The 26,182-nt window shown below is 42.3% G+C and overlaps 1 protein-coding gene across 2 annotated transcripts in view; it reads left to right on the forward strand.

The window, feature by feature from the left end:
- NEURL1 (neuralized E3 ubiquitin protein ligase 1) overlaps positions 1-26,182 on the forward strand; it is a 314,024-nt gene that overhangs the window by 49,518 nt on the left and 238,324 nt on the right. The window contains exon 1 of one of the 2 annotated variants that reach the window (XM_056529696.1): positions 20,848-20,899. The exons of the other annotated variant lie outside the window; for it this stretch is intronic. The gene's annotated coding sequence lies outside the window, so the exon portion shown is untranslated. Of the gene's footprint in view, positions 1-20,847; positions 20,900-26,182 lie in introns of those variants that run through there. 2 annotated transcript variants of the gene reach the window in all.

The raw sequence follows: 26,182 nt of genomic DNA on the forward strand, positions 1-26,182 counted from the left end.
TTCTCCGCGCTTCACGCCCAGAATAGTGACGTTGCCTTGACAATGACGCACAGGGACGTTGCGCATGTACGTCCCTGTGCGTCATCGTCAAGGCAACGTCACTATTCCGGGGCCGGGGCCGAAGCGCGGAGAAGAGGCCCCCCCCCCAGTGAAGATGGACAGCCCGCAACGACTATCCCTCCCCACCGGACGGTCCCTGCAGCACAGATGGCTCGGACCAGCTCACCCTAACGTCCTGCCGAGGGGAGGTGAGTACAAAACGAAAGGGGGGGTGGGGGGTCTGGATGATGACGAAGGCTGCAGTGTTCTTCAACCTGCGGACCTCCAGATGTTTCCAGATGCCTGGGCAGCTATCGGCTGGGAGTTGTAGTTTTGAAACATCTGGAGGTCCGCAGGTTGAAAACCACTGAGGGGGGAGAGTTCACTCGAGTATAAGCCGAGGGGGGTGTTTTCAGCACGAAAAATCTCAGAATGTCAGAAGTTTTTCCAACGTCCATACTAAACCTGAGGCATAAATGTGATGTGAACAACCTCAAATTGAGTTAAATTCCTTCTATACTGTATGACTATAACTATGCCATTTACAAGTCTGATAATGGAAGGACGTGTGCTCATTGGAACGTCAGACAGAAGCATTGTGGTTGTGAAGAACATAGAGAACAGAATTAATGTCCCTTAAAGGGGTACTCCGCCCCTAGACATCTTATCCCCTATCCAAAGGATAGGGGATAAGATGTCAGATCGCCGGGGTCCCGCTGCTGGGGACCCCGGGGATCTCCGCTGAGCGATCTCGCTCTGCGCAGTAATGATAGCGCGGTGCTGCAGCAGCGATCCCCGGGGTCCCCAGCAGCGGGACCCCAGCGATCTGACATCTTATCCCCTATCCTTTGGATACGGGATAAGATGTCTAGGGGCGGAGTAACCCTTTAAGTTGTTTTGACCAGAAGGTTCACAAGTTATCAAAGAATCCCAGACAGTCTTGTCTATGTGTCAGGGTTTTGATGCCAGGATACCCTCGCTGACCTTTAGTAGTGTCTGACTGGTGTATTTAGGGCAGAGTAGATTTAGTTGAATTATATGTTTCTCATTAGTCGCGTCTTAAAAGATCTAGACAAGGTGGTAAGTTTCGTCCATTCCTACATCATGCAACCAATGAAGGCTGAAGAGGATTAGATACTGATACACAGACTAGTACATAAATAGCAGAAGGTCTTCTTGTTTCCTTTATATCCAATATAACTACAGTCACCGTGTCCCTATTCTCCATTGTTGATGTGAAGAAGACAACCCCTGGACGCTGGTGATATCTAAAGATCAGCTATTATGGAAAGCTTCAACTAGGGACATAGGGGGGTATTTAGAAAAGGATTTATGTGTTTTTTTTCACGTAACTTTGGCGCAATACTTTGGCGCAGTGTCTTTTTGCGCCAAAGTTTGGCGCATCTTCTCCTCTGTCATTTTTACAACTTTCTCAAAATCACACGGTCCTGTGTGGGATTTTAACTTTAGTCAGTAATTCATCATTTGCGCCAATCGATCTTTGGCGCAAATCCCCGCCAAGAAATTTTGCACATGGAAAACACACTTAGCAATGTCAGAAAATGTAAAGGCGTCAAAATACATAAAAAAATTTTTTGGGGTGAAAGCAGTGACGCCTCCGCGGCTGCTCAATACTATCCTCCGACATAGTTGTCTCTGAGGGACCTTCACCCTCCGTTGAGCCAGCATTGGACATGGCCACACAGGTTCAGGAAAGGTAAGCACTAAAGCAGTGGTCTCCAACCTGCGGACCTCCAGATGTTGCAAAACTACAACTCCCAGCATGCCCGGACAGCCAATGGCTGTCCGGGCATGCTGGGAATTGTAGTTTTGCAACATCTGGAGGTCTGCAGGTTGAAGACCACTGCACTAAAGTAAAAAAAAAAACTACCTAAGTTGAAAATAAAATCCATTTCACATGGTGGCTATAAACCCCACAAAATAAAAATACCTCATGTCGCTTGCTGATATGCTGCAGGAGGGACTCCGAAATGGCTGCTCTACAGGGTAAAATACGCGTCCTCTGTGGCGGTAAGTTCTGTGTAAAAGGCGCTGTGAACAGCTGATTTCAACATTTGAGCCAAAATTACTAACAACTTGCACCAAATGATAAATTTGGTGCATGTCCACGAAAACCAAAGTGAAAAAAAAGGGCACAATTGATAAATACCCCCCATATTTTCTATAATGACTGCTTATCAGTGAAAATGGGGTACAGAGCCATGTTTGTGGAACTCAGCTTTATAATATCTAGATAGATACAGAACCATATGTCCAGCTCTTTCCTACTTGTCTCCCATGTTGACACAGGAGCTAATTTTTCAGTTGGTAGATGGGACCTACTGACTATGGATATACCTTAAAGGGGTACTCCGCCCCTAGACATCTTATCCCCTATCCAAAGGATAAGGGATAAGATGTCAGATCGCCGCGGTCCCGCTGCTGGGGAGCCCCGGGATCCCCGCTGCGGCACTGCGCTATCATTACAGCACAGAGCGAGTTCGCTCTGCACGTAATGACGGGCAGTACAGGGGCCGGAGCATCGTTACATCACGGCTCCGCCCCTCGTGACGTCACGGCCCGCCCCTTTCAATACAAGTCTATGGGAGGGGGCACAGCGGTCGTCACGCCCCCTCCCATAGACTTGCATTAAGGGGACGGGCCGTGATGTCACGAGGGGCGGAGCCATGACGTCACTCTGCTCCGTCCCCCGTATCGCCCGTCATTACGCACAGAGCGAACTCGCTCTGTGCTGTAATGATGGCGCAGTGCCGCAGCGGGGATCCCGGGGCTCCCCAGCAGTGGGACCGCGGCGATCTGACATCTTATCCCTTATCCTTTGGATAGGGGATAAGATGTCTAGGGGCGGAGTACCCCTTTAAATTTGGCATAGTTGTATTGGAAGTTTCACTACCAAAACTATGCCATCTGAAGGCCTGTCTATAATCTGCTATGATATTTTGTTAAGCATGGATCATGGATGGTGGAATGGCCTGAAGAATTCCCCTAAATTTCCCACAGCCTTATGATCAGAACTTTCCCATGTCCCTGATGTTTGGGATTTTTTTGGGGGCAGAAACAGACAAAGTTTTATTATTGTATTGTTTATTTTATAGATGGAAACATAACTTTTACTCCTGAATTTTCTTCTTACAGACTAATTACTGGTATAAAGTCTCATAGTGTATTAAATGAAAATGATATGAGATAAAACAATCTGACTCATACTTGGTCTGGGAAATCATCCTCCTACCTCATATATACCCTGCCTCACATATTAGGGCAGCTGTAGGAGGAAAACACCAAGGAACAAGGATGAGTCAGAAAAGAAATAATGAATTCAATGAGCAGATGCCTTCTCTTCTGTACAAAGCATTTCACTTTAAGGAAAAATATGTGGCCAATAAAAGAAGTTGGTGGCTTATGTGTGGTGACCCAGTAGAGAATATAGCATACTGCTCATCCTGTGTAGCAGATGTTGCCTTCAGTGTCCGTCTTGGACCCGCACTATTCAGGACTCTATGGGGGAGATTTATCATTACTTTTTAGAGCATTTTTTTTTTACTATGTTTTGGCGCAGTTCAGGCGCAAGCAGCATATTTAGCGACTTTTATGCGTCTTTTGATATAGACAGTTTCACTCTTTTTTCCTACCTGTAGAACTTTGTCTTTTTGACCATACAGTGATCACATATTTATCATTTGCGACTTTTGTCAAAAGTCACCATGTAGTGCGCAAAGGTACTTTTTTAGGCGCAAAGCTACACCACCTACCAGTAGGCATGAGAATCATTTCTACCTTCCACAATTCAACCTTTAACCTCTTGTGGACGACAGCGCCCCACTCCCCTTCTATGACACGCGCTCAGGAGCTGAGTGCAGGTCATAGCTGGGTGGTCCTGGTGGCGATCTGCCACCAGGACCCATCTCTAATGCCAGACATCACCGATCACAGTGATACCCGGCTTTAACCCCTAAGACACCGCAATCAAATTTGATTGTAGCGTCTAAAATGCAAGTAAAAATGTCCCGGCAGCTCTGTGAAAGTAAGTAAAAACCCCTAACCTGCCAAATTCAGGACCCGGGAAAGTGTCTACTTCCCTCCCTCACAAGCGTCTAGAAAAAGTGTATGTGGTAGATCTTTTCCCACCACAGCAAAGCTGCGCAAAATTCTTCATCCTGCTGCTCCTTCTTGATAAATAAGATGTACGCTAGTCAAACCCACCACCCAAATAAACGGGTACTGCGGTGGAAAACTTTTATTTTTTTTAATCAACTGGTGCCAGAAAGTTAAACACATTTGTAAATTACTTCTATTAAAAAATCTTAATCCTTCCAGTACTTATTAGCTGCTGAATACTACATAGGAAATTATTTTGTTTTTGGAGCACAGAGCTCTCTGCTGAATGATGAGCACAGTGCTCTCTGCTGACATCTCTGTCCATTTTAAGAACTGTCCAGAGTAGGAGAAAATCCCCATAGCAAACATATGCTGCTCTGGACAGTTCCTAAAATACGTGAGATGTCAGCAGAGAGCACTGTGTTCCAAAAACAAAAAAAATTCCTCTGTAGTATTCAACAGCTAATAAGTACTGGAAGGATTAAGATTTTTTAAGAGAAGTAATTTGCAAATCTAACACAGTCCACACAATAGATACCCGGCACTGCCCGGCTCAAGCGCTCCAATAGATCCGATCGATTCCAGCAGCAATTCCGTTCACACAGTAACTAGGTGGTTCTCACAGTGGAGTAAAAAAGCAGTCCACTTCAGACACAATATCCAGCAATAGAAAGAAATACACCGGGCAACTCACCATTTGATGCTTGTGTGTATTTATTGGATAAAACGGTACATCAGTGCGGCAGACACTCGGGCAGGGATGTTTCACAGGCTATGAAACATCCCTGCACGAGCGTCTGCCGCACTGATGTACCGTTTTATCCAATAAATACACACAGGCATCAAATGGAGAGTTGCCCGGTGTATTTCTTTCTATTGCTGGATAATTTGCAAATCTGTTTAACTTTCTGGCACCCGTTGATTTAAAAAAAAAAAAAGTTATCCACCGGAGTACCCCTTTAATGTATTGACATTTTTTTGGGTACCTGTTGCTTAAATCCCTGTTCTTAGAGACCTTGTTATTAGGGGAGTGTGTATGAGGTGAACCATGTGACATCTGCCCAATGGGAAAGCTCGAAATAAACCCTTATATAGTGGGTTTGAAGTTCAGAGTTCAGTTCAGAAGAGGAGAGAGATTCAGCTGTGGTACAGTTTGGAGAAAACCTGAAGTGAGTCTGTGAGAGGCCTCAAGTCTAATCCTGCAACCACGCATTTGCTAAGGAATAACCCCAGCACCCAGGTGAATGTCAAGCCTAGTGGTAACCACTTAACCTCTTAAGGACCAAAGATGTACCGGTACGTCCTGGGTCCTTTCCCTGTCTATAATTCGGGGCCACAGCCTTCATAGCGGGTCGGGCTCAGCCCGGGCCAGGACCCGTGTATAATAGATCACTGATCGCGGTGCTGTGCGCTATTAACCCTTTAGACGCGGCGTTCAAAGTTGATCTAAAGTGAAAGTAAACCAAAGCCGGTTAGCTCAGGTAGCTGTTCGGGATCCCCGCGGTGAAGGCAGCTTCTGATGAGGTACTTACAGAAGACTCCTCCATCGGGATCTCAGCCCACGAACCCCATGTCCAGTAATGAGGGGACAGTCTCCCCGGTGAAGATGTTACAGGTGTCCCAGCGAATACCCCTGGAGGGGTATCCGGCCAGTCATCGTCATCATCGGGCAGTGGGGGAAGATTGCAGGCCCCCTCTTCATCCATTGACAACCGCTGCAGACGGTCAGCAAGCTCGTGGAATAGTTGGGCTGTGACCGCCGCAACTTTCCTTTGCTCCAGCGCCATCTTGGTGCTCACGCCACGTGGAACGCTGCTCTCCGCCATGTCTGTACTCTCATATCTCCCTTGTGCAGACTGAAGAGGTCGCTGTGCAGGGCTCCTTTTATAATGGGCTTCTCCAAAATGGCTGCCGGTCGGAGGGATGTCACCGGTGCAGCCCTGACTTCCGTTCCCCCCGGAAACAACAGCAATGAATTTAAATTCCCTTTTGGCTGCGACACATTTACTTGGTAGCCATGCCCAGGGGCGGGTCATGGCGCAGCGCGGGCTTTCTTCGCGCGCTTTTCCGGCAGCAGGTTCACTCTTGCATTGCTGACCGGACCAGAGGATTGTAGCATATGTTCACTTCTCACTTTACACATTTCTGCAGCCAATACATTTTTGCCTCGCCCCTTACTTTTCGCATGTGCCCTTTGCACGCGGCACCATCCACATGATTCCGTACACTTAGATGGTGCTTCGTAACACATTAATAAAGTCCTTTATATAGGGGGAGTACAGCTGTAGGCACACACCCGTATCCTGTTCGTGACGCCAAAAAGCTATGTGATAGCTTGGGGGAGTAGGGTATATGGGGTGTAGCTGTGCGGTGACTAAAGGATGTCTGGTTAACCCTTTCTATTCATGACCCCAGGGGGAGGGCTCCTCTGTAATGCTTGTCCTACTGCCACCCTTACCCAGGAGCGATAGGGAGGTATAGAATAATTGAATGTCCATAACCGGAGAGTTTGCTGAAAACAGTTGGAACTTTACGGAAGATTTTATGCATAAATGGAACAGTCTCTATACATGCAAAGTCTCTTGGAGATTGACAGTGGTTGGGACCTTAAGCGTTCTAGAGTCTGTAGACTGATATGTGCTGCTCCACTGGATTTAGGGGATTTAGTTGAGGTCCAGTTGTCATGCTAGCTTTAGCGGGGATTAGTTTAGAACTCACGGTTTAGTTTAGGCTGAGGCCGGTAGGTTTTCTGGCCTAGCGTGTCTTTGAAAGTTGCGCAGATCTGTCCTGCTAGTCCGGCATTCCCGAGAGCAGCAACCCAAGAGAGCGATAATTGGCTATAGCTCCCTTATATGGGCAGGGGCTCGACTAGAGCTAATTGGTCCATTACTTCTGTCAATCACCTTCACATAGAATTATGGGTAGCATGTGACCCAAGGACCTCCAAAGGTCCTCTAACATACCATAGAGGAATCAACATGGTCACATGACCAAAGGTCCTGCGACGCCAACAAGGTAAGCACTAATATGCATTATATTAAATATATATTATTAAATAGAAACGCTACAAAATTAGAGTAGAAGAGAGGCGACTAGGGGCTGTCCCATCTGGGGGACCCTACCTGAGCATAGTAACTCTGACTTTGGGGACCACCATACAAGGTACGGTATGCAATATGGTACCGGGACACCACATATACACACACAGCTCTGCACAATATACAAAGAGCTCTGCACTTTACAGTATACACACACACAGCCTGCACTGTACACACACATATACATACACAGCTCTGCACTTTACCGACTCAATTAACTGCAACCACCATGTATGTTTTACATCCACAGAAGTGCATTAATACACATTTGCTCTCCATCACATTGTTGGGTCCCTGTATCCAGTATATGTTAGGATACCTTAAAAATTGTATTGTGTCATATACTGCGTTGTACCTACCCTGCTCCCGCTGACTTCAAGAGGCCACACGTTGTTGACAAGTGACTACATTTGGTCTGTTTTACATATGTGTGTGGGAGACCATGCTCCTGGGTTTTATAGACAAAACATATGCGTTTTAGAAGCAAGTAGAACTTTTGCATCAGGCCACCCCTGACTATTTCCTGTGCACTTTTCCCTCCCATGGAGACTCTACTGTGCCCCTATGGTGGCTTCAGTCTGCTGATTTCTTCAGAGGTTAGGAGGAGAAGAGTAAGTACAACCTAAACTGTGACATGGGCATCAGGGTAACATTCAGAACAGCAGCCTTAAAACAGCCCCCCATACTGTTAGCAACAACACCCTCACAATCCACCCCAATAAGTGTTCACAACAATGCTACTCTATTGTCAGCCAGAATGCCCCACCTTCATTTCCAAATACAATATCCACACAACCCACTCTAAACCACAATGCCCCCATATCTGCAGCAACACCACCAAGTGTCTGTTACATTGCCCCCATGTTCTCAATCTAATTCCCCCCCCCCCCAGCATGCCCCAAAACGCCTTCATAATTCCAGCCACAATATCCCTCTGTTTCCTGCTCATTGCCCACATATTGCAAGACACAATACCTCTTCAGTGCACACTGCTCCCACATTGCCCCATCAGACACAATAACCTCCACTGCCCACCACATTGTGCCATATTTTCTGCAGAATTCCAGCCACTTTACCAACTTAAAGTAATCTGCAGAATTCTAGCATAAAATTAACATTGCTAGCCTGTACTGCTGGGAGCAGGCCCTGGACAGAATCCGTCTCCTTCTCCCCCTGACAGCTGACAATATATTACCTTCTTACTTTCCATTCCAACGTTCCGATCCTAACAATATGTCCTCTCAGCTATATTGCCATGTCACTTCAGAGACTCTGCTCCTTCTTAAACAAGTAGATAGATATTTTCTCTTAACTTATCATGTGTATCCTTCAGCACTCCATTAGGGATGCATGCTTATTGCTAAACACTATGTACACAAGGTGGCACTATACTACACTGCTCAAAAAAATAAAGGGAACACTTAAACAACACAATGTAACTCCAAGTCAATCACACTTCTGTGAAATCACACTGTCCACTCAGGAAGCAACACTGACAATCAATTTCACATGCTGTTGTGCAAATGGAACAGACAACAGGTGGACATTATAGGCAATTAGCAAGACACCCCCAATAAAGGAGTGGTTCTGCAGGTGACCACATACCACTTCTCAGTTCCTATGCTTCCTTGCTGATGTTTTGGTAACTTTTGAATGCTGGTGGTGCTTTAACTCTAGTGGTAGAGAGACGGAGTCTACAACCCACACAAGTGGCTCAGGTAGTGCAGCTCATCCAGGATGGCAAATCAATGCGAGCTGTGGCGAGAAGGTTTCCTGTGTTGTCTAGAGCATGGAGGCACTACCAGGAGACAGACCAGTACATCAGGAGATGTGGAGGAGGCTGTAGGAGGGCAACAACCCAGCAGCAGGACCGCTACCTCCGCCTTTGTGCAAGGAGGAGCAAGGGGAGCACTGCCAGAGCCCTGCAAAATGACCTCCAGCAGGCAACAAATGTGCATGTGTCCACTCAAACAGTCAGAAACAGACTCAATGTGAGTGGTATGAGGGCCTGACGTCCACAGGTGGGGGTTGTGCTTAAATCCCAACACTGTGCAGGACTATTGGCATTTACCAGAGAACACCAAGATTGGCAATTTCGCCACTGGCACCCTGTGCTCTTCACAGTTGAAAGCAGGTTCACACTGAGCACATGTGACAGAGTCAGGAGACGCCATGGAGAACATTCTGCTGCCTGCAACATCCTCCAGCATGATCGGTTTGGTGGTGGGTAAGTAATGGTGTGGGGTGGCATTTCTTTGGGGGCCGCACAGTCCTCCATGTGCTTGCCAGACTGCCATTAGGTACTGAGATGAGATCCTTAGACCCCTTGTGAGACCATATGCTGGTGCGGTTGGCCCTGGGTTCCTCCTAATGCAAGACAATGCTAGACGTCATGTGGCTAGAGTGTGTCAGCAGTTCCTGCAAGAGGAAGGCATTGATGCTATGGACTGGCCCGCCCGTTCCCCAGACCTGAATCCGATTGAGCACATCTGGGACATCATGTCTCGCTCCATCCACCAACGCCACATTGCACCACAGACTGTCCAGGAGTTGGCGGATGCTTTAGTCAAGGTCTGGGAGGACATCCCTCAGGAGACCATCCGCCACCGAGCATGCCCAGGCATTGTAGGGAGGTCATACGGGCACGTGGAGGCCACACACACTACTGAGCCTCATTTTGACTTGTTTTAAGGACATTACATCAAAGTTGGATCAGCCTGTAGTGTGACTCCATATCCAGACCTCATGGGTTGATAAATTTGATTTCCATTGACAATTGTTGTGTGATTTTGTTGTCAGCACATTCAACAATGTAAAGATGAAAGTATTTCATACGATTAGTTCATTCATTCAGATCTAGGATGTGTTTTCTTAGTCTTCCCTTAATTTTTTTGAGCAGTGTACATAAGTAAATGTCATCACTCTTCACTGCTCATTTTTTAGTTTACATACACGATTCAGTTCAAAGTGACAAACTAATGTATCTCCAATGTAAGGGAAACAGAGCATTAACCCTTCTAATATGACCGTCCTAAACAGTTGTCATGATATGCACTTACTCGTGGTGTAGACTTTGCATACACTGGCATTTACTGTAAACTGTCTTTATTATGAGCTCCTAAGGTACCTGCAATAAAAAACCAATAAAGGTAAAAATTCCTATTTTGCGTGGTTAACAATAAACCCGTTCTCATTGGTCGTCTCATTCTCAGCTAACATTCTAGCTTTGGACTTGCACACTGACCCCATAAGAGCAGTCTGATCACATTACCCTAATCCCTTCTGATTTGTCTTGACTCCCCCATATGTCACGGTCTGCACCTGTCTCATTGTATACAACAGGTAGCATCACAATATGTTATCAGTTTTACGGACTTTGCATTCTAGATCATCTATACATTAGTATACAGATGTCCTGAATGTGACCTAACCTTTAGTAGGAACAGATGTTATGGAGTCATGCCCTCCTTACATTCTAGATTCCAACACTATTCATCCCAAGATCACTTCAAAGCTCAAGGAAATCTGATTAATTCTGCATTGTCATTTTAATCTGGGTTTTCCTTATTCTAGCAGCTGTCATCACTTTATATTTGCAGGATCCTCATGCTCAGATAAAACAACAGTTGGGTCAGTATTATTTGTGCACTTTCTATCACTCCTGATTATTCTATCCATCCCCTATTTCAGACTCTTCCTTGAGCCAACTGGAAACATAAGGAATAAAGTTTTGAATATAAATTGAGCATAGGGAAAATTTTCAGTTATGTAGTATGTGCACCTTTATAATAATTTAGATAACTACACCAATGTATGCCAAATAAAGGAATACAATTTTGTGCACACAGCTCCTATGGAAGTATCTCAGTGGTTATGGACTCATTCTACAGTCAGGTGTAATCCCTTGTTAATTTAAAGGGGTACTCAGCAGGAAAAAAAAATCTATTTTAAAATCAATTAATGCCAGAAAGTTAAACAGATTTGTAAATTACTTCTATTTAAAAATCTAAATCCTTCCAGTACTTATTAGCTGCTATATGCTCCAGAGGAAGTTGTGTCGTTTTTTCCAGTCTGATTACAGCGCTCTCTGCTGACCCCTCTGTACATGTCAGGAACTGTCAAGAGCAGGAGAGAATTGCTATAGGGATTTGTTTCTGCTCTGGACAGTTCTTGACATGAACAGAGATGGCAGCAGAGAGCACTGTGGTCAGACTGGAAAGAACTACACAACTTCCTCTGGAGCATACAGCAGCTGAAGAAGATTAAGAAGTTTAAATAGAAGTAATTTACAAATCTGTTTAACTTTCTGGCACCAATTGATTTGACTCTTTTTTTCTTTTTCTATGGAGTACCTCTTTAATGACTGTACAAAAATTGCATTTAATTGTACATTTGGTGGAAAATTTGCAATGATCCTTGCTTGTATAATGAATATATCCATAAGGGCCCTACTAACATGTTAAACAAGTGTCACTTCGGATCACCATACCGCATTGTTAACTGTATTAAATAGGGCCAGTGAAAATACAAAATTACAAAAGTACAGTGCAAAACCATATACTGTGTGGCATTTTTTTTTTTTTTTTTTTTTTTACAAAGCAGTTAATAGACTATTCTGATACATGCCATATTTCAAATATATTTAAATCTTCCCTTGGGGGTATATGTTTGAAGTATTTCCAATAACTGTTGGACACATTTTTTGCCCCAATTCCCCTATACAAATGTGCCCTGGGCTCAGCTGAGTGTTCATGGGGAGAGAAGAGTAAACCGCTGCCAAATTCTGGGGTGGCCTATCTCTAGAGAAAACCAAAGGATTGGGCATTGAAATTAAACAAGCCTGATCCTTCTCTTCCTTGGCTTAATATGTAAGTGGATAGTCAGGAGTAGTGTTGCTCGCGAATATTCGCAATTCGAATATTATTCGCGAATATCGCATATTCGCGAATTCGCGAATTTCGCGAATATAGCGCTATATATTCGTAATTACGAATATTCGGTATTTTTTTGTTTTTTTCTTCACAATACATATCACAGTGATCATCCCTCTCTGCTTCCAGCTTGTGTGGTGTAAAGAAGGTTCTAATACTACTGTGTGAGACTGGCGCGCGAAAATTCGCATATGCTAATTTTCGCATATGCGAATTTTCGCGTATGCCAATTTCGCATATGCTAATTTTCGCATATGCTAATTTTCGCATACGCGAAAATTCGCATATGCGAAAATAAAACGAGAATATAACGAATATGCGAATATTCGCGAATATATGACGAATATTCGTCCATATATTCGCGAATATTCGCGAATTCGAATATGGCCTATGCCGCTCAACACTAGTCAGGAGGCCACTATACTCTTCAGACATTCGTCCAGTCTAAGGGTGAAAGCACCCAATCCGGTTGTGTTATGTTACGGTATGGTTGTTTTGTATTACATTGTGGTTGTGTTGTGTTGCGGTATGGTTGCATTACACTGTGGCTGTGTTGCAGTTGTATTGATTTAATACTTTATAGTTTTAGTAATTACATCCTAATTGCTAAATAGAAAGAACTGGCAAGTATTAAAAATACAGGTTAATAGCAGAATTTCAAAAGCAGTTGTAGCCTACCAAATTGTGTGTTTTCACCTTAATGTGTATTGGCACCTTTTACATATGACTTTAGGATTAGACCATACATAAAGTGTATTTGTAGTCTGTAACCATGTAAATCAGCATAGGGCCTGTGTACACAAAATAGTAGATTAGTTTTAATCAAAACTAGTTGCAAAGGTGCTTGTGTTTATTTCCTATGCTTTCAAGCAGTAAAACAAGGGTTGTAGCTCTTAGGGGAGGATTGTTTACATTCTGTTTACATGTTCATACAGACAGGATGCTTGTAGATCCTCAGGGACATAATCCTATTGCTATGATTGACATGTATGTAGGTTACAGGTGACAGATGCAGTCTATGTACACAGTATATTTCTTGCATACTGTGTGTACTTTTGTCCTGTTTTTCTCCTGGATTGACAGATAATCTGCAAGGCCTGTATTTTCTTAGTTTCAGTTGATTCTGAACACTGGAAACAATAGTATTTGGAAATAATAATGTATTAACCTTTTAAGGACGGAGGGCGTACAGGTACACCCTTGTGTACTGGTACTTAAGGACCAATGGTGTACCTGTATGCCCTGGTCCCGTTACGGGGGTTTGAAGCGTGCTCACAAGCTATCAGAAGCTTGTGAGCATGCTCCAAACCCCTGTAACCAAGCTACCTTTTGCTATCAGCATTCAGGACTCACAGTTGATGCTGGAAATTGCCGATCGGACCGATGCCTGTCTAAATGGGGGAGTTAACTGTGTCGGTAGCCCAACAGAGCAGATAGGAACATCCACAGTGAAATCACATGTCCTGATCAGCTGAGTGGACAGTAGGAGGGCCCTTACCTGCTTCCTCACCGTCCGATCGGTACTCTGAAGCTCTGGCCAGGCTCTGCAGGCTAGAGCAGCAGAGCACCGATAACACTGATTAATGCTGAGCCAAAGCTCAGCATTAAACACTGTATGCACTTTATGCGTGATCGCTGATGTCCCCCATTATCGGCGGGTCCCTGGCTGCTTATAGCATCCGGGACCTGCCATGCATGATGCAAGCACCGGTCCACTGCTCATGTATAGGACGTAAATATATGTCCTGGTGCATTAAGTACCAGGGCATCAGGACATACATTTACATCCTGTTTTGTTAAGGGGTTAAATTTAATAAAAATCTTGTTCTGAGGAATGAATAAGCAGATGATTATTTTCACTGCTGCTTCCGTGTGTGCTTTGTTTCCGATTAGATTGGAGATAGCTATAAAATGAAAAATCACAATGGGAATAGCTTGTAAATAGTTAAACAAGTAAATTGCTGAAGAAAAATCATCTATAAATATAGTTAATTTTAAAATTTTTAGTTAAGCTCCAACTTTTAAAAACATTAGTATATAGTGGGGATCAAAAGTTTGGGCACCCCAGGTAAAAATTTGTATTAATGTGCATAAAGAACCCAAGGAAAGATGGAAAAATCTTCAAAAGGCACCAAATTACAGATTAGACATTCTTATAATATGTCAGCAAAAGTTTGATTTTATTTCCATCATTTACACTTTCAAAATAACAGAAACAAAAAAAATGGCGTCTGCAAAAGTTTGGACACCCTGCAGAATTTATAGCATGCACTGCCCCCTTTGCAAAGCTGAGACCTGCCAGTGTCATGGATTGTTCTCAACCATCATCTGGGAAGACCAGGTGATGTCAATCTCAAAGGTTTTAAATGTCCAGACTCATTTGACATTGCCCCAACAATCAGCACCATGGGTTCTTCTAAGCAGTTGTCTAGAAATCTGAAACTGGAAATAGTTGACGCTCACAAAGCTGGAGAAGGCTATAAGAAGATAGCAAAATGTTTTCAGATGTCAATATCCTCTGTTTGGAATGTATTTAAGAAATGGCAGTCATCAGGAACATTGGAAGTTAAAGCAAGATCTGGAAGACCAAGAAAAATATCAGACAGAACAGCTCGCAGGATTGTGAGAAAAACAATTCAAAACCCATGTTTGACTGCACAATCCCTCCAGAAAGATCTGGCAGACACTGGAGTTGTGGTACACTATTCCACTATAAAGAGATACTTGTACAAATATGGTCTTCATGGAAGAGTCATCAGAAGAAAGCCTCTTCTACATTCTCTCCACAAAAATCAGCGTTTGAACTTTGCAAATGAACATATAGACAAGCCTGATGCATTTTGGAAACAAGTTCTGTGCACCGATGAGGTTAAAATTGAAGAATTTTATGAAAATAACCTCTGTCCAACTGTTAAGCATGGGGGTGGATCAATCATGCTTTGGGGTTGTATTGCAGCCAGTGGCACAGAGAACATCTAAGGAGTAGAAGGAAAAATGTATTCAATAACATTTCAGCAAATTTTGGATGCTAACTTGATGCCATCTGTGAAAAAGCTGAAGATAAAGAGAGGAGGGCTTCTACAAATGGATGATGATCCTAAACACACCTCGAAATCCACAGGGGATTACATCAAGAGGTGTAAACTGAAGGTTTTGCCATGGCCTTCACAATCTCCTGACCTCAACAAAATTGAAAATCTATGGATAGACCTTAAGAGAGCAGTGCGTAACAGACAGCCTCGAAATCTCAAAGAACTGGAAGACTTTTGTAAGGAAGAATGGGCAAAGATACCGCAAACAAGAATTGAAAGTCTCTTAGCTGGCTACAAAAAGTGTTTACAAGCTCTGATACTTGCCAAAGGGGGCAGTACAAGATATTAACTCTGCAGGGTGCCCAAACTTTTGCAGACACCATTTTTTTGTTTTCTGTTATTTTGAAAGTGTAAATGATGGAAATAAAATCTAACTTTTGTTGACATATTATAAGAATGTCTAACCTGTAATTTGATGCCTTCTGGAGATTTTTCCATCTTTCCTTGGCTTCTTTATGCTCATTAATACAAATTTTTATCTGGGGTGCCCAAACTTTTGATCCCCACTGTATACTGTACTGTATAGTCATCAAATATAAATTATATTCTCTCTGTGATTCTATGAATCAGAACAGAGAGCTTATTTGAATTAACATTTGTAATATTACATTTACGGCCAGACTGTGACTAAAAAGCAGCCCTGGAACACAAACCAGCGCAAATACTATATTACCTTCCACTAGATATTGAAAAAAAAATATGCTGCAAATATGCTTTACTTTGGTCACTTTCTTTGTCCGTTCAAAATATTATAACTATGCACGAAAAAAAATAAACGTGGACTACAGAATAACCCAATTATACAGTCATTACCACACTAAGAGCAACACAAAAGAAATTGGACCTCAGAATAAAAAGTAAATTCCATCCCCAGACACCTAAATCAATTCATAAATGCATACCTCAGACCACTGAATAAATTCACGCCAAACACCGTTGAATAAATTAAAAGACATATATATATATCTATATATATATATATATATATATATATATATATATATATATGTATATATACAGGGTGGGCCATTTATATGGATACACCTTAATAAAATGGGAATGGTTGGTGATATTAACTTCCTGTTTGTGGCACATTAGTATATGTGAGGGGGTAAAATTTTCAAGATGGGTGGTGGCAAAAGTTGGATTCAAAATGGCCGACTTCAAAATGGCCGCCATGGCCATTTTGAAGTCGGCCATTTTGAATCCAACTTTTGTTTTTTCAATAGTAAGAGGGTCATGTGACACACCTATTGGAAATTTCACAAGAAAATCAATGATGTGCTTGGTTTTAACGTAACTTTATTCTTTCATGAGTTATTTGCAAGTTTCTGACCTGTTTTGGTTTGTCAATGCAACCCACTTCTCCCACTCTTCACACACTGATAGCAACACCGCAGGAGAAATGCTAGCACAGGCTTCCAGTATCCGTAGTTTCAGGTGCTGCAGAATGGGCAAAACAAGACTGTTGTAACACAAAGATTGATGGTATGGTGTGGTATATGGGGTACAAAGATAGTGGGGCCATTCTTCATCAATGTAAACCTCAAGGCCACTGGATATGTGAAATTGCTACATGATGATGTGTTTCCCTCTTTATGCACTGAAGCTGGCACGTTCCCTGAGTTTTTCCAGCAAATGGTGCACCACCACATTATGGGTGTCAGGTCCAAGCATTCCTAGATGAACAGTTTCCTGGAAAGTGGATTGGTCGTCGTGGGCCAGTTGAATGGCCCCCAAGGTCTCCCGATCTGACCCCCTTAGACTTTTATCTTTGGCTTCATCTGAAGGTAATTGTCTATGCTGTGAAGATACGAGATGTGCAGCACCTGAAACTATGGATACTGGAAGCCTGTGCTAGCATTTCTCCTGGGGTGTTGCTATCAGTGTGTGAAGAGGGTTGCATTGACAATCCAACACAATGGGCAGCACACTGAACACATTTTATAAGTGGTCAGAAACTTGTAAATAACTCATGAAAGAATAAAGTTATGTTAAAACCAAGCACATCATTGATTTTCTTGTGAAATTCCCAATGTGTCAGATGTGTTTGATGTGTCACATGACCCTCTTCCTATTGAAAAAACAAAAGTTGGATTCAAAATGGCCGACTTCAAAATGGCCACCATGGTCACCACCCATCTTGAAAAGTTTCCCCCCCCCTCACATATACTAATGTGCCACAAACAGGAAGTTAATATCACCAACCATTCCCTTTTTATTAAGGTGTATCCATATAAGTGGCCCACCCTATATATATATATATATATATATATATATATATATATATATATATATACATATATATATATATATATATATATATCATGGGGAAAAACTTACCCCCCATGATAGTGGGATAGGGGATAAGTTATAGATCACAGGGGGTTCAACGGCGGGGACCCCCCTGGATCTCCTGTACAGGGCCACGGCTCTCCCCAGGAGCGGCTCGTCACGACTCACATGAAGTCCCCCTCCATATATCTTTAAAGAGTGCTAGAGATGGCTCTCCCATAGAGATATATAGAAGGGGCGGGATGGCCGCCGCTTCGTTCGGTGTACTTCTCCTTAAATTTCACAGACCACTGAAATTTTTTTATTTCACAGTCCACTAAATAAATTCATACTGCAGACCCCTGATTAAATCTGTACCCCAGATCCTAAATAAATTGCTGATAGTAGTCATAGCAGGTCTTCAGACCCTTCTCCTACATAAAAGTATTGCTTTTCACCGGAGTACCCATTTAATGCTTTCCAGGTTGGAACAGGACATTTATTTTGTACACTACACAAAGTAAAATTAACTGAAGCATAATAATAAAAAGATAATAAAGACACATCAACAATAATGCTGATTTTTTTTTCTTTGTTGACTATATTATGATAATCCAAGATGGAGCCCACGATCTGAAGACATAACTGGAGCCTGAGAGATATATGATGACTGCCTCTAGATACTGGAGAATTGGGATTCATTAACCCCTTAAGTACCACAGGTTTTCTGTTTTTGCACTTTCGCTTTTTCCTTATCACCTTCTAAAAATCATAACACTTTCAATTTTGCACCTACTGACTCATATAAGGGCTTATTTATGACATCAATCATTTCACCGAAAATTTTACAGCGAACCCAGAAAAAAATATTTGTGGGACAAAATTGGAAAAAAACACCATTTTATAAATTTAGGCAGATTCCGATTCTACGCAGTGCACTTTTTAGTAAAAATGATACCATATATTTATTCTGTAGGTCCATATGGTTACAATGTTACCCAATTTATATAGGTTTTTCTTTATGATACCACTTTAAAAAAAAATTATAACTTCTTCTAGCACCAAAATTAGTATGTTTAAAATTGTCCTCTTCTGACCCCTATAACATTTTTATTTTTCAGCATACAGGGCGGTATGAGGGCTAATTTTTTTCGTGTACGCCATTGACCGTGCGGTTTAATTAACATTATATTTTTATAGTTCGAATATTTACGCACGTGGCGATACCAAATATGTTTATTTTCATTTTGTTCATTTTTTTTTTATTAAATAGGAAATAGGGAGTGATTCAAACTTTTATTTAGAAAGGGGTTAAATCGCAGGTATTCCCTTTTTTTTTTTTTAATTTTTACACTTTTTTTTGCTCCCAGAGGGGACTATTACTTGCAATACATTGACCAGTGTAATCTGCACTTGATAGCTCAGATTGCTCAGGTTGCGCTTGATTGCTTGGATCTCAGGCTTGTAGCACGGTAAGGCACCTCCCGCTGTCCTCTCAGCTGTTTGGAGCACGAACAAGTCCACTGAGCTAATCGGCAGTGATTTCTCCTGGTTTAGAAGCCACAATCAACTTTAATTGAGGCATCTAAAGGGTTAATACCGGACATCAACCCGATCGGCGATGTCCGGTATTAGCCGCGGGTACTGGTTGCTAATAGCAACCAGGACCAAGCAGCTACAATGCGCGCTCAGCTTCTGAGCGCACCTCACATTACAGGAGCTTTCCACAGACGTAAATATAAATATACATCCATGGTCGTTAAAGGCTTAAATTCAGTTCATTGCTTGCAGCACTGGAGGGAATGGGTATGCACATCGCTGTTCCTCTGTCGACTGCAGTTGGTCACAAGGGGCTTCTTAGCATGAGCTTTTCTCAGGGGGACCCTTGATTTAAAAACGTACCTCAAACCTGATAAAAGCCTTAAAGGGGTACGCCACCCCAGATATCTTATCCCTTATAAGATGTCTGATCCTGGCTGCGGCACCCCAGACATGCCTGAAGTGAACTTTGTTCGTTGCCGGATTACTGGCGATGCGGGGCGAAGGCTCGTGACATCACTGCCATGTCCGCTCTTGATGTCACGGCCATGCCCCCTCAATGCAAGTCTATGGGAAGGGCGTGATGGCCGCCACGCCCCCTTGCCATAGACTTGCATTGAGGGGGCGTGACCGTAACATCACGAGCCTCCGTCACTGCACCCGAAGCTCTAATCGCACGCCGGGTGCAGCAGGGAGATCACGGGGGTCCCCAGCAGCTGGACCTCAGCGGTCAGACATCTTATCCCCTATCCTTTGGATAGGGGATAAGATGTCTAGGGGCAGAGTACCCCTTTAAGTGACTTTGCTGGACAGCCTACAGCCAACATATAGCATTTAAATGAAGAGATTCCAAAATAAAATAAACTTTATTATAGAATTAAATGGAAATTATTTGAGATGTAGTTCTTTATGCTATTTCCATAAATATAATAAAAAGTTAAAGAATTACTAGCAAATATTCATTACCTTGGGTAATAGAGGTCAGTCTGCATGCGAGCTGCACTTGTAATTGTACCTCTTGGTGTTTTCAGTAATACCTTTCAGCTTCCAAAGGGACACAGAACAAGTCGTGGTCTATTAGTGGCTCCCTGAGGGCTGACCTGAGATGTAATGTTCCTTTTTCTTCTTGTTGTCACAGTGGAATATATCTAAAGATTTTGGTTTGAGTTTGGTTTGAGGAGAAGTGTTTAAATCACAAATTCCCAATCTTGTCATATTGTATTATTGGGGTCTCTTTAATGAACTGATTTGGGTAGGTGTGTGAGGTTGGTTGCCTGCAACCCAGGGTCACAGCCATTAAAACTGAAAGGAAGCTGATGGCGAGTTCTCATAAAGTTACAGAGTCATGTTCCATGCATCAGTTCTGTGCTTTGGCTAATATAAGAAGCCTGTGTTAGCCAAAACCCTCAAATAGCCGGCAATACATTATATGTGCTAATATTGATAGCCATTGACTATAGCATGCCCTTAATACTATATATTTATGTAGTTTTACCTTACACTGTAGATGTCAATATGGAATGCTAGCACAATGGTAGTCTGATATTTAGGGCTATGACTGTATTTCTTATTTTAAAGGAAATCTGTCATCATTGTCACCTGCACTAACCTGTCAGTCCAGACAGGTAGTGCAGATGACACTGATGACAACAATACTTACCCGGTCTAGTTCAGTGCTCTGGTTCTTCTGCAATCTTCCCCCCCGTATCTTCTGTTTCAGAACTGGCTTGGAGCATGGGTGGAGCTTCATGATGCAATTGCTGCTGGCAGAAGATTGCAGAGGAACCAGAGCACAGAACGAGACCAGGTAAGTATTGTTATCATCAGTGTCACCTGCACTGTCTGTCTGTACCTACAGGTTAGTGCACGTAAAACTGAGCACAGATTTGTGAAATTGAGAAATGGCTAGACATTGGTGGTTTGCATAAAAAACTTGCTCAATTAATACATTATAATTACTATAGTAAAAGGGACTCCCACTTACAATAAGCTGCACACAGGAAATCTCGAGCACTAAAGGACAGCACTCCATGTAACATGTAAAAAACTTATTGGGGTATTATCCATTTTCACAAAACATATATCATTCTGTGAATACATTATGATTTAATTAAATTGTAACAGAAATTGGAAAAAAATCTCTGGTCTTATTTGTGTCTCTAGAGCCATCAATATAGATAAGTGCTTTTCTGTTTTTAATTTCCCAGCTGTGCCTCCCCCCACCAGTTTAGTGCTCCTCTCAGTACAGTTCTCTGTTTAGCTTGAGCTGACTTACAGTGCATGCAACTTCAGATATCCTGTTTTTGGAGCTGAGGCACTTACAGTACACGAACTGAGACCCTGGGTGTAGGAGCAGACAGGAGCAGCTTGTGACAGACATTGCCCAACCCTCACTTCCGGAAGGTTCTTCATAGTGTCTCTCTTACGAAAGAGGTCTACACCTAACAAGGGACAGTGAACTACAAATTCCGTTTAAGGGAGACCTCTAGTGGGTTAAAGTAATAATAAGGAAGCATAAACTTTAAAGACATTGATTTGGAGAATTGCTTGTCAAATGCTTTTCAGAATGCATGGGCCTTGATGAAGGTGTCCCGTGATGTCTGGCACCAAGAATTAGCAGCATATCCTTTAAATCCTGTAAATTATAAGATTTGGCCTCCATGGATTAGATTTGATTATGGGGTGCCCATCATCCATCTTTGGACCACTTTCATTAGGTACAAACCTGGGACCCCCTCATAAGACCTGCCATTTTGTAGATGCTCTGACCCATTCATTTAGCAATCTTAATTGGCTTTTGTAGGAAGTGGCATGTCTGAGGCAAGCACTGAGCCTGCCCTCACTCACCATGCATTCACTTCCTCCTTATGTCTGCTGTGCTGTGCTGGGTCTCTACATTCAATCACTATATGCTGCTCTGTAACCCCCTCCTCTCTGTTTTCAGACAGAAGTCTAATAGAAAGGAGTGAGCACAGAGGAATGCCAGCCCCACCCTCACTTTCACAAAGATGATGCTGCAGCAGGACAGGATTATGTTCTGAGTGGTATGGGGAGCCCGAGTGGTCTTTTTTATAACCCAATGGCTGTCCGGACATTCTAGGAGTTGTCGTTTTGCAACATCTGGAGGGCCATAGTTTAAAAAGACCACTGATTTAGATCTGTTTTTCCCAAGCCTAATCTTCAAATATTACCCAACAGGTCATGATATGGATATGGGGATATTCCATACATAGAACACTTGTGGTGTAGCGTTATGCATGAACCATAATTATATCACCTGTAAAAGACTAAGGAAGTCCTAAAAATATGACATGTTGGGGGTACCTGAGGACTGCGTTTGGGAAACACTGATCCAGAAGATAGATAGATAGATAGATAGATAGATAGATGAAGTAGTAGAAGAACAGCACATCCAATTTAATAGAAGAAATAAAAATATCCAGGTACCCACTGATTCTGGAACCCTGGTCAGGGGGTCATCCTTAGAAAAAATATCTCTCCACGGCGCCATGTAGCAAAAAAGGGTAGATTTATTCCATAAAAAGTGTCATTACAAAAAGCAGCAACTGGTGCCGTGGAGAGATATTTTTTTCTGCTAGATAGATTGATAAATAGGTAGATATAGATAGATAGATTGATAAATAGGTAGATATAGATAGATAGATAGATAGATAGATAGAGAGATAGATAGATATGAGATAGATAGATATGAGATAGATAGATAGATAGATAGAGAGATAGAAATGTAGATAGATAGATAGATAAAATATATAAAATTGCATCTACTCTGAAGTGCTTTTTTTTGCTTTATATATTTATAAATATTGGTATGCAAGATTTACCATGGCCTGTTCACATGATGTCTACGGAAAATACATTAGGAGACGAGGAAATGGAATGACCTTTTGCCTAAGGCATCTACTATCCTTCATGCCATTTTCACAGTAACATTTTCAGAAACTTAAAGTAATGTGTCAAGACTTTGAGGCTGAAGTGATCTTTATGTATTTGTTTTTGTGGCTTGTAATTCACATTTTGTGTAAGCTGAATGAATGCAAAGTACCTTTTCTGTAAGTCATTGCTAAACCCTGTAAAAAAGAGCTTTAAGACATGACATGGGGTTACCAGTCGAACTAGAAGTGTTGCCCATCTGTAGACAGCTGTTATGCCATTTTCCCACTGTTGTAAAATCACCAACAGTTAACAGCCAACAGTAGGACAGGCCTATGCAAATTCAAAAAAATGACAAATTAATATATACCATCAGAAACTAAGGAATCATGGGTGAATTAAAGAATGTGTCTGTGTTTAGTCATAAGCTCCTTGTTTTGCCTGATTAACTGTTAAACGTCCCCAGAAATCTGAGCCAAAGAGGGTATAAAATATGGACAATTAAAATGGGTTCACATTTTGGGGGCCATATCCAAGTCTGAGGTGTGAATCCTTTGTTCTTCCTATCCTCAGGGAAGCAGAAGAAACTCCCAGAATTTGAATTTCTCCCTTTATTTATATCTGTTTTGCTTTTTTGTGTCTTCATATTTTTCTTTATTTCTATTTTTGTAAGAACTGACTTATTGTAAGCTACAGACTTATTAAATTCTGGTGGAAGTATATTGAACTGACAGCAGGTGGTGCTGTATTAACTATTAATGTTTATTAATGTGTGCAGTGGTTCATCTTGTGTAATGTTCTGTTCTCTCTTGTTATGAAGTAATTCCTCTTCTTGGTATCCTCCATCTTGTATTTTTTTTTTTTTTACTCATTAGAGCCAAATACTAAAATATGTTCTTTTTCTAAATCTATTTCTATTTTCTGATTAGGTCAAAGGGGCAAGATTTGACCTTGAGGGGAACACCATAGTGGTGTGTGAGGATTTGTAAGCTATTAGCACTCCACTGAGAATTCTGGCAATGTCCATGAACTTAAACAAAAATAGACTAAAGCTTTCCCATTGGCATGAATGAAAAAGGTGTCTAAAAATACTTGGTGCCTTCACAGAGTTCATACAATAGTGAGGGGGAGGCTGGGCTGTGAGCAACAGCTATTGTGTGTTTTTCTGTTATCTATCCACTGAAGTAACTTTTAACTGTAATCCTGTCTGTAATGCTGGGAAGTGATCTGTACAGAACTGTGAGTTTCAGTTTAGCTTTAGGCCTAGTGGCTAGAATGGAAACTGCTAAAAATCTAGGATTATTTTAAAATATAGATAGCAAAATAGAGAATTAGAAAAAACATCACCAAAAATGAAAAGAATGCTGTTGCAAGCTGACACATCTGTAACAGCGTCACCTATTAACCGCAAGACTAAGTGGACACAGGGCCGCCATCAGGGGGTACAGCCAGTACTTCAGTAGTAGGCCCAGGCCCCCCACTGCACCCCCTGCAGTTCCTGGAGCACAGAAGCAGGGGACCGCTGCTTCCAGGTCTGGCTGGTCCAGGAAGCACTAAACTTCTTAGCCTTCAACGACTTTGCAGAACACCACATGCTTTCCGTCAGCAATGCAGATAAAGAACTGGGAACCATTTGTGTTAGGTCCAGCATTGGCCATAGACAAGATACCAGGTCCGGTGTGCATCAGGGTGAAGTTCTCATCAGGAAACTTGGTTCAATACGTCGCTTGGGCTCGGCTGTTTGACAGAGCAAAGAGCCATTGGCTCCTCACCCTGTCGATCACTCTTGTGGCTGCTCACATTATGCAGGTGCTGGCAAGAGGCCCGGGCTTCCATCCTCTGAGCTCCGCCACATGAATGACATCATCATCATGCGCCAGAATACAGACCTGAGAAGAAGACAGATGAAAAGAGGTCATGGACCACGCAGGAGCCAGGTAAATATGTTTTTTTTCATTGATTACTACCTAAGGGGGCTACTGATTCCTATCTAAAGGGGCTACTTGTTCCTATCTAAGGGGGCTACTGATTCCTATATAAGGGGGCTATTGATTCCTACCTAAGGGGGCTACTGATAACTACCTAAGGGGGCTACTGATTACTAGCTATGGGGGCTACTACTATTAATACCTTACGGGGCTTCTGGCTATTACTACCTAAGTCAAAAATTTCCATTGCACAATGTGCAGTAAGGGTACGTTCACACGTACAGGTTTTTCTGTAAGTGTGGATGAATCCTAACTGTGAGAACTGAGCACATCCTGTTTTAAGGACAACCCGTTCCTTTTCAGAAGTATTGCTTGCTGCTTGGGACACTTTTATACTACAACTGATAATTGGGGGTCCAGCAACAGGACAAACTTATATTTTGACTTTTACATTCCAAAAAGTTGTTTGAGATGATCATAGAAACTGGAGCGTGAAAGTGTAAGTTATTTGTTTCCGCATATATTCACATGTTTATCTTTTTTGGTTACCAAATCCAGGAGCCCACTGTAGAAAGTGCATATCACAAGTCTATGAGGGGGTTACATACATTGAAGTTTATAGACATTGTATATCAATGGGCTTCCCAAACTACGTCACCAAATTACAGCAGGCAAATAAAGACGTTTAGCCATTTGCTATATTTCAACCCTGCAGAGCCCTTTTAACAATAAGAGAGGTTGGTTCCCCTACAGTAGTGCCCACACAGCCCCTCATGAATCAGCTCTTTTAAATTTGGATAACGCTTCCTTTATAAAGCATCAAGAGCTTAAAAAAGTAATTTTGCTTGACAGTCGCTGAATAATTTTGTGCTGAGCAAAATGTCCTGCAACAGCCTTGCCTTTTCTCAAGGTCATACCCAAGATATACACACATCAATTGAGTTTATTCAGTGCAGCACTGCACAAAATAGTTTTAAACAATCTTTATTTTATTTTTGTACTAATTGGATAGATTGATAGATAGATAGATAGATAGATAGATAGATACAGAAGTCCAGATTGAGCAACACATCAATATGGCAGGATGTTGGTGCAAGCGGCAGAAGCCCAGGTCAGGAGCTCACAGGTATCTACAAAAATAGAAAAGCTGCTGCAGCACACAGGAGTAGTGAATTCAAGTAGTTTTATTCCATTCCACAGCAACGTTTCAGCCGCCCATGCGGCCGCATGGGCGGCTGAAACATTGCTATGGAATGGAATAAAACTACTTG

This window comes from Hyla sarda, chromosome 7, assembly GCF_029499605.1.
Source record: "Hyla sarda isolate aHylSar1 chromosome 7, aHylSar1.hap1, whole genome shotgun sequence".
NCBI classification, from domain to species: domain Eukaryota; kingdom Metazoa; phylum Chordata; class Amphibia; order Anura; family Hylidae; genus Hyla; species Hyla sarda.